The following is a 15680-nucleotide window of genomic DNA, read 5'->3' as shown; positions in this document are numbered from 1 at the left end:
GGCATGGGAAATGGGAGAGGGGGCAGAGAATCCCCAAAGCTGCAGGTGGAGTAGAGGTGAGGTCACAGAAACAGGACTGATGTGATTGCTGGGGGACAGAATGGATGTGGAGCACAATTAATTCATTAGAACTTTTGGGGCTTGGGAGAAAACTGGAACTGCTGCATCATCAGGGAGCCTGACAGAGCTCTGAGCAGAGGCCAAAAGCACATTATTCAATAAATTTGGGAGCATTGGCAACACTAATTGCCATGCACACATGTACTTGGGGTGGTTAGAGTGGGGAGAGGGAGGTTAAATCCAAAGTCAAATAAGAAAATACAATAGAATCACTTTTAAAGAACCTCATGATTTTGGGGGAATGAGGTAGACTGACATGATTTTTTGAACTTTTTAAGGCTGTCAATGTTTTGTTCTGCCAGAACCAGTGTACACCTTCCTTTAGTCCTTTCCCTACCTAGTATTGGGCAGGCCCCTCTGTAGCAAATCTTTGTTATTGCAAATGGAAAATTGTAAGACAAACAGGCTTCCGTTTTAAATCACTAATTCTATTTCCACAGCTAGTGGCTGCTCACTAATATTTCCTATTAGACCTAGTAAATACTAGTATCCTGAAGTCCTAGCATGTCTGTTTCTTATATATCAGAATCGTATTCCCTGACTCTTGAGAGAAAGAAGAGGTATGGGTCAGTTAGCACAAAACAAGGACTTGGAGAATCATGTAATGCTTTGCATTAATGAAGCCTGGCAATGGTAGTAGGTGTAAAGGGAAAGAGAGAGCTTAAAGAACCCGGACAGAGGATCAGTGAATACAGCTAGTACATAAATTCAAGAATTCCTGGCTTCCAGAATTCAGATCAATTCACTGAAACCTGGTAGCTTTTCATCTAAAACCAGCTCTCAAAGAATGGTCCAGGTAGAATATCCCAGGGGCAACTTTTAAAATGCTTCACTAGTGCAATTAGTTATTTCCATGCAAATAAAATCTTTTGTGTCTCCCTTCAAATCAACTTTGCTGTTTTACAAACACTACTCTCCCCTAGATAAGCTGGATGCAGATTAGCTGAGATGTATAAAACAACTGCCAATGCAAAAAGAACTAAAGAAACCTCAGGAAAGCAATAGAAGCCCAAAGCAATCTAAGCCCAAAGCAATGAGTCCCAACTAAACAGATAGTTTTGGTCTGAGAAAGAAAAACCATAAACAGCTGACAAGGAGAAGAAAACAGTTTGGCTGCTGAATATGCTACATGTGCCAAACCCTAACACATTAGGCACTGGGTGTATTGTACAATACTGGAAGTGGGCGCACAGTCTTATATATGCTGATTGCTAAATTTGCCTCAGATCCTTTTTTCAGGGAGCCTCTATTTGTTGAGAACCACAGACTGGCCTACAAAAGGCTTTGAATTGCCAAACTTCCACAAGAAAGCCAGAACCTGGCTTGGCTTCATACCCCTGGAAGGATGGAGATGTTCCTGATGTTCTGCCAATAGAAATGGGATGAAGCAGAAGCAATAACAAGGTCATTATATTCTCCAGGAAAACATTGATAAAATTAATGTTATTTGTTAAACTTTTAAAACCACGGCAACACCTTGAAGACCAATAGCATCTATTCTAAGTGTATAGTCATGTGCACTAATAACCTGGGCTGCTGGACTGAAAATTAGCATCAGCATTCTTAGAACCCTGTGTTTTTATTCTCTCCAACAGAAACTGTACAACCAAGGGAAAAATATCCTAACATCATACCTATGATCAGCCATCCATCCATCTATACTCTTGTAGCACCGACCTGTATGATTTTTAAGTTTTTAGAATAACAAAGAGAATTGTTTGCTGATGATAACAAAGGTTTTGTCAAATGTACTATGTGGAGTCATAGAAGCTGTAGAAACTTTCAGAATCCTAACCGCTTTTATCAAAATAATATTAGTGAGCTTTGTATGGCCATCAGGGACCTGGCATGCTCTGATTGTACATGTTATTTCCCCTCCCCCTAGCTTCATTAGGGAATGGGATAAGTTTGAAAGAGAACTCAAGCAAGATGACATGATCCAGAATAGGGAGTTCACTGCTGAATAATGGAAAATTCAAATGTAATCAAATATGTTGTAAATTACTATTCCTTATAGGTAGAGTAGGGTGATTTTTTTCCGGTCAAATAGCAAATTCATTGAAAAGGGGAATTTTGGGGCCAACTGAAAATAGAAGTTAGGTCAAATTCAGCCAAATAAAAAATGAGAGAAAAAAATAGAAATGAGCCAAGAAATGCTACACAATACAGCTTCACTGAATAAATTATACAGTTATAACCTATAGTGTAGACAAACTCTATTTTTTTTCATTTCAGTCTCTTGTTTCTAATCAATGTTTGATACATTTTATTTGACCCAGACAACATTTTTCATTTTCATGAGAAAAGCTGAAACCTCCCACCCTCTTTTCCAAAACAAGCCAGTGGTATTTTTGTATGTTTTTGAGGTTTTTATTTTTCATTTTAGCCTTGAAATAAAAATATCAATTATTTTCTCAGCACTAATTACAGAAATATTTTTTGCTATTAACTTTGTGATATTATTTATAGCTGAGGTCTCATTTAAAAAACAAATTTTATTTATAAAAAAAAGTCATGTCTCCTGATTTCACTGCTGTGCATTGGTCGGGGGCCTGGGAAGTTCTGTACTTTTCTGTCCACTTGTCTGTCTTGAGGTGTTATAGGGTTAATGAGCTAATATTGGCTCTGGTAGTTGTGAGAAATGTCAGGGGTTGGAAGTAGGAGGTTCAGAGGGAGAGCACTCACTCAAATGAGGGCAACCCAGATGGCAGAAATTCAGCACTCAGCCCCTAGGGAAAGGGAGACTAGATACTAATGCACCCTGAGAAGGAACCGTTTCCCTCTATTACCTGTGACCTCAATTTACTTGTATTAATTCTCCTTGCTTTTGTTTGTTGACTATCCTGATTCGGGAGAGATTTTAAAGTGACTAGGCTGTTCGGAAAACAAAGAGGCAGATCATGCAGGTGTGGAGGAGCCATCAGCAGGAGGTTGGGAAGCGTGCTGCTGTGTTATACCTGATGAGGTGATGCTGGGCAAGAGCCAAGACTTAGGGCTTCTCCTTCCACCCTCTTGTTCAGCTAATTTTGGTATGAATAGTCCTCACTGGAGAAGGGGCTCATTCCACTATCCTGTTCCCACACAGGATGATCCACAATCCAACCTAAAGTGCTGGCTGCCTCAGCAAGATTAACATAATAACACAGTTCAAAGTGTAACTACTAAGACTCACACTAAGACCTACTAAAACATGTTTTAAACTATTTATTGACTAAATTCAAATAGCAAATACACTGGAGGAAACTGTGATCTGTTCAAGGATGTTGTCATGAACAGAAATGAGAGGTTCAATAGAAACCATAATGAATTAATTAATCAACTGTATCCTGCATATCAGAGAGGAAGCTTATGAAAGCTTCCTTCTGCTGCTTTCGAAGGAGGCATAACTAAGGGCAGTTATAAAGGAACTCTCTTTCAGAAAGATTCTGTGCTTTATTTATTTAAATTGCTCTAGCAATTTGATGAAAAATACATCTTGTAAAAAATAGCCTTGTCCCCCCCTTTTAAAGGGCATATTTGAAAACCTACATGAAAACAGATTCCAGCAATGCATTCTTTTTTTTCCCAAGCATGAGAAATGTTTCAGCTTTAAAATAATTTTAACAGCTGTGTGGAAAGCCACACAGTGACTATGTCATTTTTGATCAATCAGCGAAATCACTTTTCATTGTTAATAAAACTTGATATCTTGGATGGAATGTTTTGGAGGTGGTTATGGGGAAACTCTAATATTAGCTGTATAATCAGGAGTCAATAACATTTTGTGTGTAATAGAATCAGCTAGCACACATAATTTACTCCAATAAAGAAAACTGAATACTATGCTGCTGATTTTCATAATGTCTATAGGAAAATGCCCATTTACTTAACTATTCAGAATTAGTTCTATTAAATGTTTGCCAAGTCCTGGAGTACCAGATGTGTAGATATGACAAGCCTGTATTGGCTACATAAGTAATCAGAAGAAGTAGCTCCCATATTTTGGGACAGTGTGAATGCCCTGCATGTTGTACAGATATCTGTAGGAGGTGTCTATAGGAGGAGTGTGGATGGTCTAAAGGTTATAATCAGTCAATCTGTGCACACTATCCATTCCCAGCCCTGATATTTACTGAATAAAATCACCTTTCCCCTTAGCCTTCAGGTTGATCCTATTGGGGTCTGGGAGATGGGAGGGCATAAAGCCTCCTTCCTCACTCTCTGGGTCTATGGGGAGGATCTACAGAGCCCTGAACACCAACTAATTCCAGGGGACAAATAAAGAAAAAAAAACCAGGGGTGGGTGTGAAAGTCAAAGAGCTAAAACAAGGGAACCAGAGGAGAAGTCATTGAGTGAACCAGTGTACATTGCCCAGTGGAATTCTGCCCTCCTCCGTAAACGGGTGCAGAAACGGAAGTAGGCCACACTGTCACAGGCCCCTCCCTCAGCCAACCTCTGCCTCCTGGTCTTATAAATGGCTGCATTAGTCATTGCCAGGAGGAGGTTGACAAGGAGGTCCCACAACTTTGTGTGGCCATGGATGGAGCATATCAGAATTAATAGGTGAGAGGAGAAGTGGTTCTGGCGGAATTGAAAGAAGGGCAGTAACCTGACACACTTGAGATAGATGTATACCAAGGTCTCCCTCACAACACAGAAGGGGGGAAGTTTTGGGAACAGGGTATATGCCTATGCTCACAGCACCATGGAAAATTTGCCAGCTAATGTCCCCGGCTGGCCACAGAACCAAGGCGGAGTAGAGACTGGCCCACTGGGGCTCCCCGCCCATTGTTGGTGGCAAGAGATCCTGCCATTTGTTATCTGGGCAGGACACAAGAGTGCAGAAGTGAAGAGTGTGGAATATGTACAGAACTTTTTGTCACAGTTTGAAAGGAGGCTGGCTGCAACATGTACAGCCAGCACAGGTGTGCTAGCAGGCTGATGCCAAGGTGTCTAACAAAAAAAGGGAGCTAGGGGAACTTAATGCATTAAAGAATGATTCCTGCTCTTGATACAACTTGTGATCCTATATGTTAATTATTGTCTAACTCTCCTTCTAAAGCGCCTTAAGTGCTAACAGGTAGATAGTGACAAATTCATATTTCACTTCAGTACATATTGGCAATACAGAGCACAGTCTTTAATCACACAGTCCCTCTATGAGTGAAAGGATATGCTCTAAATTGTAACTCACTCTCTAGTTTGTCCAGCACAAGGTGCTGTACATATGAATGGAGATTGCCTACCTCCTAGAGCTGGAAGGGACCTTGAAAGGCCATCACATCCAGTCCCCTGCCTTCACAGCAGGACCAAGTACCATCCCTGACAGATTTTTGCCCCAAATGGCCTCCTCAAGGATTGCACTCATAGCCCTAGGTTTAGCAGGCCAATGCTAAAAACCACTGAGCTATCCCTCCCTCCCACTGTTGCACTGCCCCAGAAACAAAGAGTAAAATTACAATCTAGCCTTGACTAATTCAGCCTAATATGCCCAACGCTTGCCTTTAAGGGGTAAATAAAGATTAAGAAGAAGGTCAATTAACTACTTGGGCTGTAGCTGAGATGAATCAGGTGGCTTAGGTGATCCCCGGAATAGTGAAAAAGCCCAGCTGGGGAGCAATTGGCTAGGCTGGGATCACAAAGGTAGGAGGCTGATAGCAGAGAGGGCTATCTGGAAGCATTCCACAGTCACTCTCTGGAAAATGGAGGTCTATAGAAGTAAGTTGCCCACAGTTGCCCCCTGGGAGGAGGTAGTTGTAAGTCTGCCAATGGGGCTGGAATGGGGAGGGGGGTACTGTGTGGCTATGCCCTCCTTTAAAAGTGGCAGGGCTATGCTGTCTCACTTCTTACTGGCTATAAGGATAATCAAAGGGAGAGGAAAGTGAGTGTGTGGGGGGGGGGAGAGCATAAATCGGGCACTCCTCTGGACCCCTCTTTCAGGATACTATTGCTGTTCCTGGCCAAAAGTCCTGTGGGTAAATGCCACAAGTGAGGCAAGGGCTCTGAGAAAGGCAGTAAAGTCTAGGAGGGATCCAACCTTGACTGCTGATTGGAGGATTCCTGAACCATAACCTGAATTAGAAGGCAGGCCTGAGTGCCCCTGTCAGTCACTTACCCCACTGAGAACAGTACAATGGGGTAAGTGACTGGGAAGACTGACTGACACTGCAAGTGAGAAAACACTTTCAATATTTCCCTACTCTAAGGCATCACTAGGATTGCCAGGCATCTGACTTACAACTTCAGTGCCCGGTTTAAAAGGGACCCTGGCAGCTCCAGTTGGCACTACTGACCAGCCTATTAAAAGTCTAATTGGCAGTACAATGGTGGCCTAGAGCTAAGGCAAGCTCTCTACCTGCCCTGGATTTGTGTGACTCCTGGAAGTCTCCACCAAGTTCCTAGGCGTAAGAAGGTTCCATGTGCTGCCTCCTGTGCTGATTCTGCAGCTCCCATTGGCCAGGAACTTCCATGACCAATAGAAGCTGCAGAAGGGCAGTGTCTGCAGGTGAGAGGGCAGTGCATGGAGCCTCCCTAACCACCCATGGGCTGTAGGAACCTGGCAGCCACTTCCTGGGAGTTGTGATAAGAGCTACTGAGATCCTGCACCACAACCCAGAATATGTTCCTACACCCAAACCCTAGTCCCAGACTAGAGCCCTCACCCCTTTCCCATCCTGCCCCAGCCTGGTGAGAGTGAATGAGGATAGGAGAGAGTGAGCAATGCAGGGAGGGAAGGGTGATGGAGCAAGCAGGGGGTAGAGCCTTGAAGAAGGGGGCATGGGTGTTTGGTTTTGCACAATTTGAAAGTTGGCAACTCTAGGTCTCTCTGTGACTTGGCCTGAGGCTTATGTCAGGAACAAGGAACATTTTGGGGGGAAGAGAGAGAGCATGAGAGCAAGAGAGTCACAGTAGAGCGTTCAGCAAGCAGCAAAAGGGGACCCAGACATGGAAAGAGCTAATCCCTGTAATGGGGAGGAACAGGTGCCCCTAGTTGTCAGATCCCATGAATGGAGTATGTTAAATATGTCATAGCATAAAGTTGCTAATATTTGGCATTATTTTATAGTATTGCATTAGTCTTAAAACTCCAACCCTTGAATCAAGAGAATCTCAGGTTTCATTTAAATTGGGAAATTTAGGTTTCAGAAGAGAATTGAAAAATAGGATCCAAGTGTAACACAGAGGCTCAGAAAACAGGAGGCAAATGAAAAGACTCCGAAGTTTTATTTTTAAAATCTCATAAAATGTTGCAGTCTTATGCATGATCGTTAAATGTGTGGGTCTGGTAATGATTCTGTTGCAATGCATTACATTTATACTGGAAAATACTTCTTGCTATAGATTGGATAGCAACATGTAAGAAACTGAAGTAAGATTCTATTGTCTATGCCATGGAGTAGCAGATTTCAGGGCCTTATGTCAGTTTCCTATTGGAGGAGTAATAGATGAAGCAAAGTCCAGGTATACTGTAATCTTATTTCATGACTAACTAAATGAAAATAAGTCATTTGAAAAGAGGTAGCAATTGTCTGGATGCAGTGGTGCATTTTTTTTTCTATGGAGAGTTTCATCATGAGTTCTTATACCTTTATTGCTCATAATATGCATGACAACATTTGTTTCCACAATAATAATTGTGTTAATAAAATACTGTGTATCAGGTGGCTCAACAAGGCAGATACCTAGTAGAAAGGGTGAATGAGGATTGGTGTTCAGTTGTACTGAGCGTTGTGTAAACTTAACGGTGCATGTGGTTCTTACCCTATATAGCTTATGATATAAATGCCTAATCATGTAAAGGCTTAAGCACCTGAGAAACTTGATTTACTAGGATAGTCTCATTCATGGAAACGGGACTATGCAAATAAGTAAAATTATTCATGTTTTTAAATATTTTTCAGGGCTGGCCTTAAGGAACTGTAAGAATGCAGAAGGACAAAAAAGGAGTTGAAGCACAGAGAGCTGGCTTAAGCATGAGTATAATTGGTGGGCTGGAAGGTGGTGGCTGTAGCTTTAAAACTTCTCACACAGTGTTTGGTTGCAGGAAGAAAGCAAACACATTTGGAATGTATAAATGTGTCAAAGGAAATTATAACAACGCTTTAGGAGAAAGTGAAGCCATATTTGGATTACCGTATGTACAGTTTTATTCACCTTATTAAAAAGGAAAGATCCAAGAAATGGGGCTAGTACAAAAGATGCTAGTGCCTCGGAGATGCAAGGACAGTTATTATGGATGTTGCAAATCCAGTTTATTCAATTTTCTAGAGGAGGAGAAAGGAGTTGGTGGTGTTTCCAGCTACAGTAAAACTAATGCTCTAACCAAAGTATGGAGAAGGCTGCAGAGGGGCAGCACAGAGTGTGTCTGTGCTTTTGGGGAAACTAATTTTGACTAAGAAGAAAATTTCAGAATAAGTCCATGATTTCCTACTTATAATCTTAAATATTTTCCGTTATGTATCCAAAAGGTTAAGATTAGTCTAACCATAATAGGACTTCTGCTCTGTCAATATACATTGATTATATAATGCTGGCTTAAATAGCAAGCTGAAATTTCTCTTAGTTGTGCTGAATCGATGACACAGCCTTTATAATCCAGATGGGAAAGGGGAAAGGGCAAAGTCATTTCTAGAAGTGTGCTGGTGAACTCCAGCAATGTTTGATTGTCACTAAGATCCCATGGTTATATCAGACAGGCCTTGCTTTTTGGATTTTCATTTTTTTTTTGACAAAACGATTACAGTATTTCACTACAAGCCAGTAGTAGTAGCAACACATAGTATTTTATATTTAAAATTAGAGGCAGCTGCTTCTTGACAAAGATTAAAACATTTATCATAATTTTAAAGTAATATACAAGATAAACAAGATAAACTTTTTCAATCAGTGCTAAGTAGCAGTTGCTGTTAATTTCTGAAATAAAAAGTCAGCTGTGGTATGACTATTGAATATAAAAATAAACTCAATTCTGACATTGAATTTTTCTGTGAAATGGAATTTCAGAAACTTCTAAATCTTTTGAATTAAAATTTGAAAGGAAAACAAATATGAAATATTTAAATTTGTCACAAAACAAATTCTGATTTTTTTTAACCCACTATAGTGCTAGCAGTTTGACAGGAGAAGTTCAATGGTCATAGGCACCCATGGAAAAAATTGGAGGTGCTTAGCACGAGTGAGTTACTAGTAGGTGACAGGAGTACATATATGGCACACAGTAAAACCTAAAAGCACCCACAAGCCAAAACAAAAGTCTGTACCTGTGGCTATGGGTACAAAGGTGACTATTTGCCACCTTTGTACCTTCATACCCACTTTGGTAGTATGCTGGGCTTGGCCATACCTAAAGATTAGGGCCCATGTGTTACTGAGGATCAGGGCCTAAACACTGAGCTCTAATGATAGGTAAAGCCTTAAATCAGCCCAACACATCTTCTTTCTCCTCATGTACAGTGTATGGTCTAGCCCTGCTTTCTGTCCCTCAGTTCCCTTTAGAACTTTTGTGTCAGTTGCTCTCTGGGTTTTTTCATCCTTTCTACATTTATCTTAAACATTTTTATCACAAATTGAAGATAAATATTTTGCTCTTGTTCCTCAGCCACAATTAAACTCTTGTTAACAACAAACATTCCCCTAATATCTCCAACATTTGAAAAAGTTGAAAGGTCGATTAAAAACTGATTTGTCCTAGATGTGTGTGTGATCTTATCAGATTGGGTCTTTCATTTCCAGATGTTGTTGTTTTATGTGGTGTAAATGATACACTCGTTACCAGATGGTATAAGAAAGAAACAGCTTCAGGAGATATATGCTATTGAATTCTGCACTTCTAGTGTCTACTGAAAAAGAATGGCTTTTAAAACTGGTCAGTAAAGTGTCTGAAATTTGCAATGTACGCTTGGGAATGGAAGCCCTGAATCGACTGAATACACTAACCAGATGTAGCCCTCTTGTGATAGACAGCAAACCAGACAACCAATAAAGTGAATCAAAATAATGCTCAGAGTGGTCATCACAATATTGCTATTCTCATCACAACAAGGATAACTGTTCATAAATGCAATGGATCAAATTTAATTCTTATGTACAATGGATTGTACTCTCAATAACTGTTGAAAGCTGGAGATTCATTCTGGAGTTTCAGAGGTTCTACTGACTGCAGAATTTGATTTCAACCTTTTCTCCACAGACACAGCACTTACTGGGAAGAACAAAGGAAATTCTGTATTCTGTGCATGTTAAAAGAACATTTAATTAGACACTAAAGACTTAATTTTGCTTTCAGATAATGACTTGAAAGTTTCACTTGAAAGTTTCACTGAAGTCAGAGGGAGTTACATGCACATATCTGAAGGCAGAATTGAACACTATTAAGTATTACCTGCTTCTTATCAAAATCCCTTGCAAATGGTCCCTGAGTCAGAAAATAGGGGGTAATTAAGCAGAGAATTATTTCAAATTACCTACTTTTTGAAAATTCTATGGTTTCCATGGGAACAGAAACATCAAGGTGCAATACTTATCCTGGTTAAAGAGACAACCTACTGTAATTTTCATACAGTACTCAGTGGGCCAAGTACAAAACTAATGTAAGTAAGTACAGCTCCACTGAAATCATGAAGTTGCATCCATTTAAAGAAAGCTTGAAGAGGATCCTCCAAGTTTAGTAGTCTCCTAAGGTCCTTTTTTCTGGCTATGCTGAGCAGCTCTGTCGGTCTAAAACTTCTTTAAAGCAGTCAAATCATATGGGGGGGGGGGGAGAATCCTCAAGTGCCATCAAACCCCTCATATGGTAATATGGCTCCCCAAACTAGGGGTGTTTTGAGCAGGCCTGGCACAAGCAAAGCAGTTTCTTATACTTCACCTCCCACAGCTTTAAGTGCTGTGGAAATGGGGCTGAGCATGAAGTAAGGAAGTATGGGGAGCTCTAACCTCAGGGTGTGGCTACAGAGTAAGGCTTAACTCAAAATAAACTATGCAAATTGAGTCAATTGCGTAGCTTAAGTTGAAATAGCTTATTTCGATATTGGGAGCGCCTAAACAGCTCTTATTTTGAAATAGAACACTCTTTCTCCGATTTCCCTTATTCCTCGTTCAATGAGGGTTACAGGAGTCGGAGTAAGAAGTCCGCCAGCTTGACAGTATTTTGACATTATTTCGAAATAACTGCTGTATAGACGCAGACTAAGTTATTTCGAAATAATATTGCTGTGTAGACATAACCTCAGTTAACATTTTTGATCCTTTAGGAATCATAACACTTGGTCAGAAATGGCAGAAGCCCTCTAAAAGTAGGGGACATACTATCCCTTCCCCTGCTTCCTCTGCCCCCTTCCTCTGTCACTCACTTTTTTGGCTGGTTAAAAAGTAGGGTCCCTATTCTGGTATCCCTGCACTTGGTACAAATCAAAATATCCTGTAGGTAGTCCTATGCTGGGAATGGGGGAATATATCAAGGAATGGTAACAGGCTCACTGAAAGAGCCTCTCATCTCCCTTCTACTTCTGCATATCCATTATAAGTACTTCATATACTCATCACCCTCTGGTAAGAGTAGGAACCAGGTTGTCAGTATTTAAAGGCTACATTTATGATGTGGAAAAATGCATTGGTACAAAATCTATAGTGGAATCCACATGTTAAAATACAGGCACTCGTTACTTTTCTAAGACGACCCATGTAGTGTAATTATAGAGTATTTGCACCTTTATCTTTTGGAATTTGTATTTCTGATCCTTCCCCACTCTCTCTCTCTCCATCTACTTACTTCAAGATACACAATGGAAGAATTTTATAGTGTGAGTCACAGTCCTCAGGGTTAATGGCAAACAATTCTCAAATGCTTCCATGCTTGTGTTTTTCTGCTAATCTTTTGTCTCCTCACCAGCTGACCTCCCTAATGTTTAGTGATGTTTCTTCTCTGGTATTTTTTCTGTTCACCATCTGAGCTTTTATTGTGGAAATGTGAAAGATGTTGGTAAGAAAGGAAAGTAGTATATGGCCAAAGACACAAAGTTAAACTTCATTTAAGATGCTAACAAGAGACATTTTTCACACTGATTTGTACAGCGAAGGAGACTGATCTACACTTGCTGCACTACAGCAGCACAGCTATAGCATTTAGTGAAGACTGCTGGCAGGATTGTTGCTTTGCTAATCAGTGTGGGTATCAACCCAAGTGGCAGTAGCTACATTGGCAGGAAAAGGCCTCCCATTGACATAGTGCTGTCTACAGCAGGGCTAGTTCTGTGTAACTACATTGCTCTGGACTATGAATTTTCCACACTCCTGGGAGAGGTAGTTATATCAACTTAGGCTTGTTCTACACTTTGAACTTAAGCCTAACAAGTGACAGATACATTTTGCAACTCTAGAAGGAATAGCTGATATGACAACCTAGCTGACTGAGGCCCTGAGATTACACTGATTTTAATAGGTATTAAGACTTTCACTGACTCTAGTGGGAGTTGGATCAAACCCTGAACTAGCAAGAGATTGAAGGCAGCAATTTTGAAATATGAATTGAGAGAAGACAGTCCTTTTAATCAGCTGATTTGCTGCAAAGGTGGATACAAGAGAGAGAGAGTGGAGCTGTGTGTGTTTTTGCTAGATAAATCTTTCCACCTTTAGAGGGAAATCTGATTTCTACACTGTGACAGATGGTCAAAACTGTTATGATAGTGAAAAATTACAGATATGGGTTTAGGCAACTATAATTTGCATGCTTTTGAGCTACCTTCATGCTACCTTTTCATGCTTTGGAACTATTTTTTCATGCTACCTTCTGTCTGCTGTCTGGTTCCTGAGCTAAACACAGTTTCGCTGTCTCCAAGGATTGTGACCATGATGTGTTTATGTAGATACTTGATCTACCTTTAGGCTGCTTGTCAAGGACAATCAAATTCCAGCTTGGCCCAAATGCAACATATTGTCTCATTTAAGGGGTGGGGCCTGACAGTGAGAAAAGAGTCCTCTATTTTTTATCAACTTCTGGTTCACTTCTGGGTCCAACAAAATGAACTCTTGAAATCAAGACCTTCTGCAACCTGCAGTAATGCTACCTTAGAGACTGTCTTCCAAATGTGACCTGCTAGTGAAGTTGACATTTTTCCAATACAAACCAAAACATAGGTATTGGCTTCTCAAATACAAGCCCATCTCAGGAGCATGTATTCAACTTTCTATGATACATGGATCAGATGGTGGTGATTTATTGGCTTTGCTGTGGTGTGCATCACTACAGTATCAGCATTCCTCAGATTTATCCTTTCAAGTGAAATTGGACCATCTTGTTAACCCATTTTACAGATGGTATACATGGGGAAGAAGTGTGGGAAATATCATAGATTTCAAGGTTAGAAGGGACCACTGATCTTTTAGTTTGACCCACTGTATAATTCATATATAAAGTATATTTCAGAAGACCATCCAATCTTGATTTTAAAATAATCAGTGGCAAATCTACAGTGAGCTATAGTAAATGGTTTAATGGTTTACAATTACATATTATTTACAATCTGATTATGTATAGCTTGGATTGAGCTACACCTTTCTCTGATAGTTTGAAGAGCCTAGTTTTGTATCCCCTGCAGTCACTTTTAGAGTATAATCAAGTCACTCATTAGCTGTCTCTGTTAAAATAAGTAGATTAAGCTCTTTGAGCCTATTACTATGCGGTATGTTTTCCAGTCTTTTAATCATTATCATGGCTCTCCTCTGAACCCTCTCCAATTTTATCAGTATCCTTCTTGAATTGTGGACAAAAGAATTGGGCACAGTATTCAAGTAGCACCTGTTCAAAATAAAGATGTAAAATATCATCTCTACTCCTAGCTGAGATGCCAATGTCTATGTATCTCAGAGTTGCATTAGTTCCTTGGGCCGCAGAATCTTCTAGCATTGAGCTGCCATCAGTAGCGAAAGAACAGGTTAAGGAATATTTAGAAAAGCTGACTCTGCATAATCCATGGAATCAGACTGAATGCATCCGCGGGTGCTGTGGGAATTGGCTGATGTGACTGCAGAGTCATTGGCCATTGTATTTGAAAACTCATGGTAATTGTTGCAAGTCCCAGGAAAATGCAGAGTCTATCTTTTTTAAAAAAAGGAAAGAAGGAAAATCTAGAGAACTACAGACAGGTCAGCCTCACCTCTGTGCCTGGATAAATCATGGAACAAGTCCTCAAGGAATCCATTTTGAGACACTTGGAGGAGAAGAAGGTGATCAGGCACAGTCATCATGGATTCACCAAGAGCAAGTCATTGCCTGACCAATCTAACTGCTTTCTGTGTTTTAGATAACTGGCTCTGTGGATATGGACAAGCAGTGGACATGATATTCCTTGACATTAGCAAAGCTTTTGGTACGATCTCCCACAGTATTCTTGTCAGCAAGTTAAAAAAGTATGGATGAGATGAATGGACTGCAAAGTGGATAGGAAGCTGGCCAGATCATCAGGCTCAATGGGTAGTGATCAACAGTTCAATGTCTAGTAGGCAGCCAGTATCAAGCAGAGAGCCCCACAGGTCAGTCCTAGGGCCAGTTTTGTTTAACATCTTCATTAATGATTTGGGTGATGGTCTGGACTGTATCCTCAGAAAATTTGCAGATGTCACTAAACTTGGAGGCTGCGTCTAGATTGGCATGATTTTCCGCAAATGCTTTTAACGGAAAAGTTTTCCATTAAAAGCATTTTCAGAACAGCGTGTCTAAATTGGCACGGACGCTTTTCCACAAAAGCACTTTTTGCGGAAAAGCGTCTGTGCCAATCTAAACGCGCTTTTCCGCAAAAAAGCCCCGATCGCCATTTTCGTGATCGGGGTTTCTTTGCGGAAAACAAATCTGAGCTGTCTACACTGGCCCTTTTGTGCAAAAGCTTTGCGCAAAAGGGACTTTTGCCTGAACGGGAGCAGCATAGTATTTCCGCAAGAAGCACTGATTTCTTACAGTAGGAAGTCAGTGCTTTTGCGGAAATTCAAGTGGCCAGTGTAGACAGCTGGCAAGTTTTTCTGGAAAAGCGGCTGATTTTCCAGAAAAACTGGCCAGTCTAGACTCAGCCAGTGTGTAAGTGTGTGGAGGGGAGGTAGATATTATGGAGGGTAGGAATAAGATCCAGAGTGACCTAGACAAATTGGAGGATTGGGCTAAAATACATCTGATGAGGCTCAACAAGGACAAGGTAGAGTCCTCAATTCAGGACGAAATAATTCTATGCACTACTACAGGCTGGGGACCTACTGGCTAAGCAGCAGGTCTGCAGAAAAAGGACTTGGAAATTATAGTGAACAAGAAGCTAGGTATTAGTCAACAACGTTCTCTTGTTGACAAGAAGGCTAATGGCATATTAGGCTGCATTATTAGAAACATTGCGGCTGTGTCTACACTGGGCCACTTATTCCGGAAAATCAGCCGCTTTTCCAGAATAAGCTGCGAGCTGTCTACACTGGCCCTTGAATTTCCGGAAAAGCAACGACGCTCTACTGTACAAAATCAGCCGCTATTCCGGAAAAACTATTCTGCTCCCGCTCGGGCATAAAGTCCTTATTCCGGAACACTGTTCCGGAAAAGGGCCAGTGTAGA

At 40.7% G+C, this 15680-nt stretch overlaps 1 long non-coding RNA gene across 7 annotated transcripts in view; it reads left to right on the top strand.

The window, feature by feature from the left end:
• LOC112547230 (uncharacterized) overlaps positions 1-15680 on the top strand; it is a 218742-nt gene that overhangs the window by 187692 nt on the left and 15370 nt on the right. For 5 of the 7 annotated variants that reach the window (XR_012904119.1, XR_012904117.1, XR_012904115.1 and 2 more), the window contains one exon: positions 8002-14626. This is a non-coding gene — a long non-coding RNA (uncharacterized LOC112547230). The remainder of the gene's footprint in view (positions 1-8001; positions 14627-15680) is intronic. The other 2 variants (XR_012904120.1, XR_012904118.1) reach the window with 1 other exon arrangement.

Source organism: Pelodiscus sinensis, chromosome 5 (assembly GCF_049634645.1).
Source record: "Pelodiscus sinensis isolate JC-2024 chromosome 5, ASM4963464v1, whole genome shotgun sequence".
NCBI lineage: Eukaryota > Metazoa > Chordata > Testudines > Trionychidae > Pelodiscus > Pelodiscus sinensis.
Note: the sequence above shows the minus strand (reverse complement) of the source record. Positions and strands in the feature narration are given on the sequence as shown.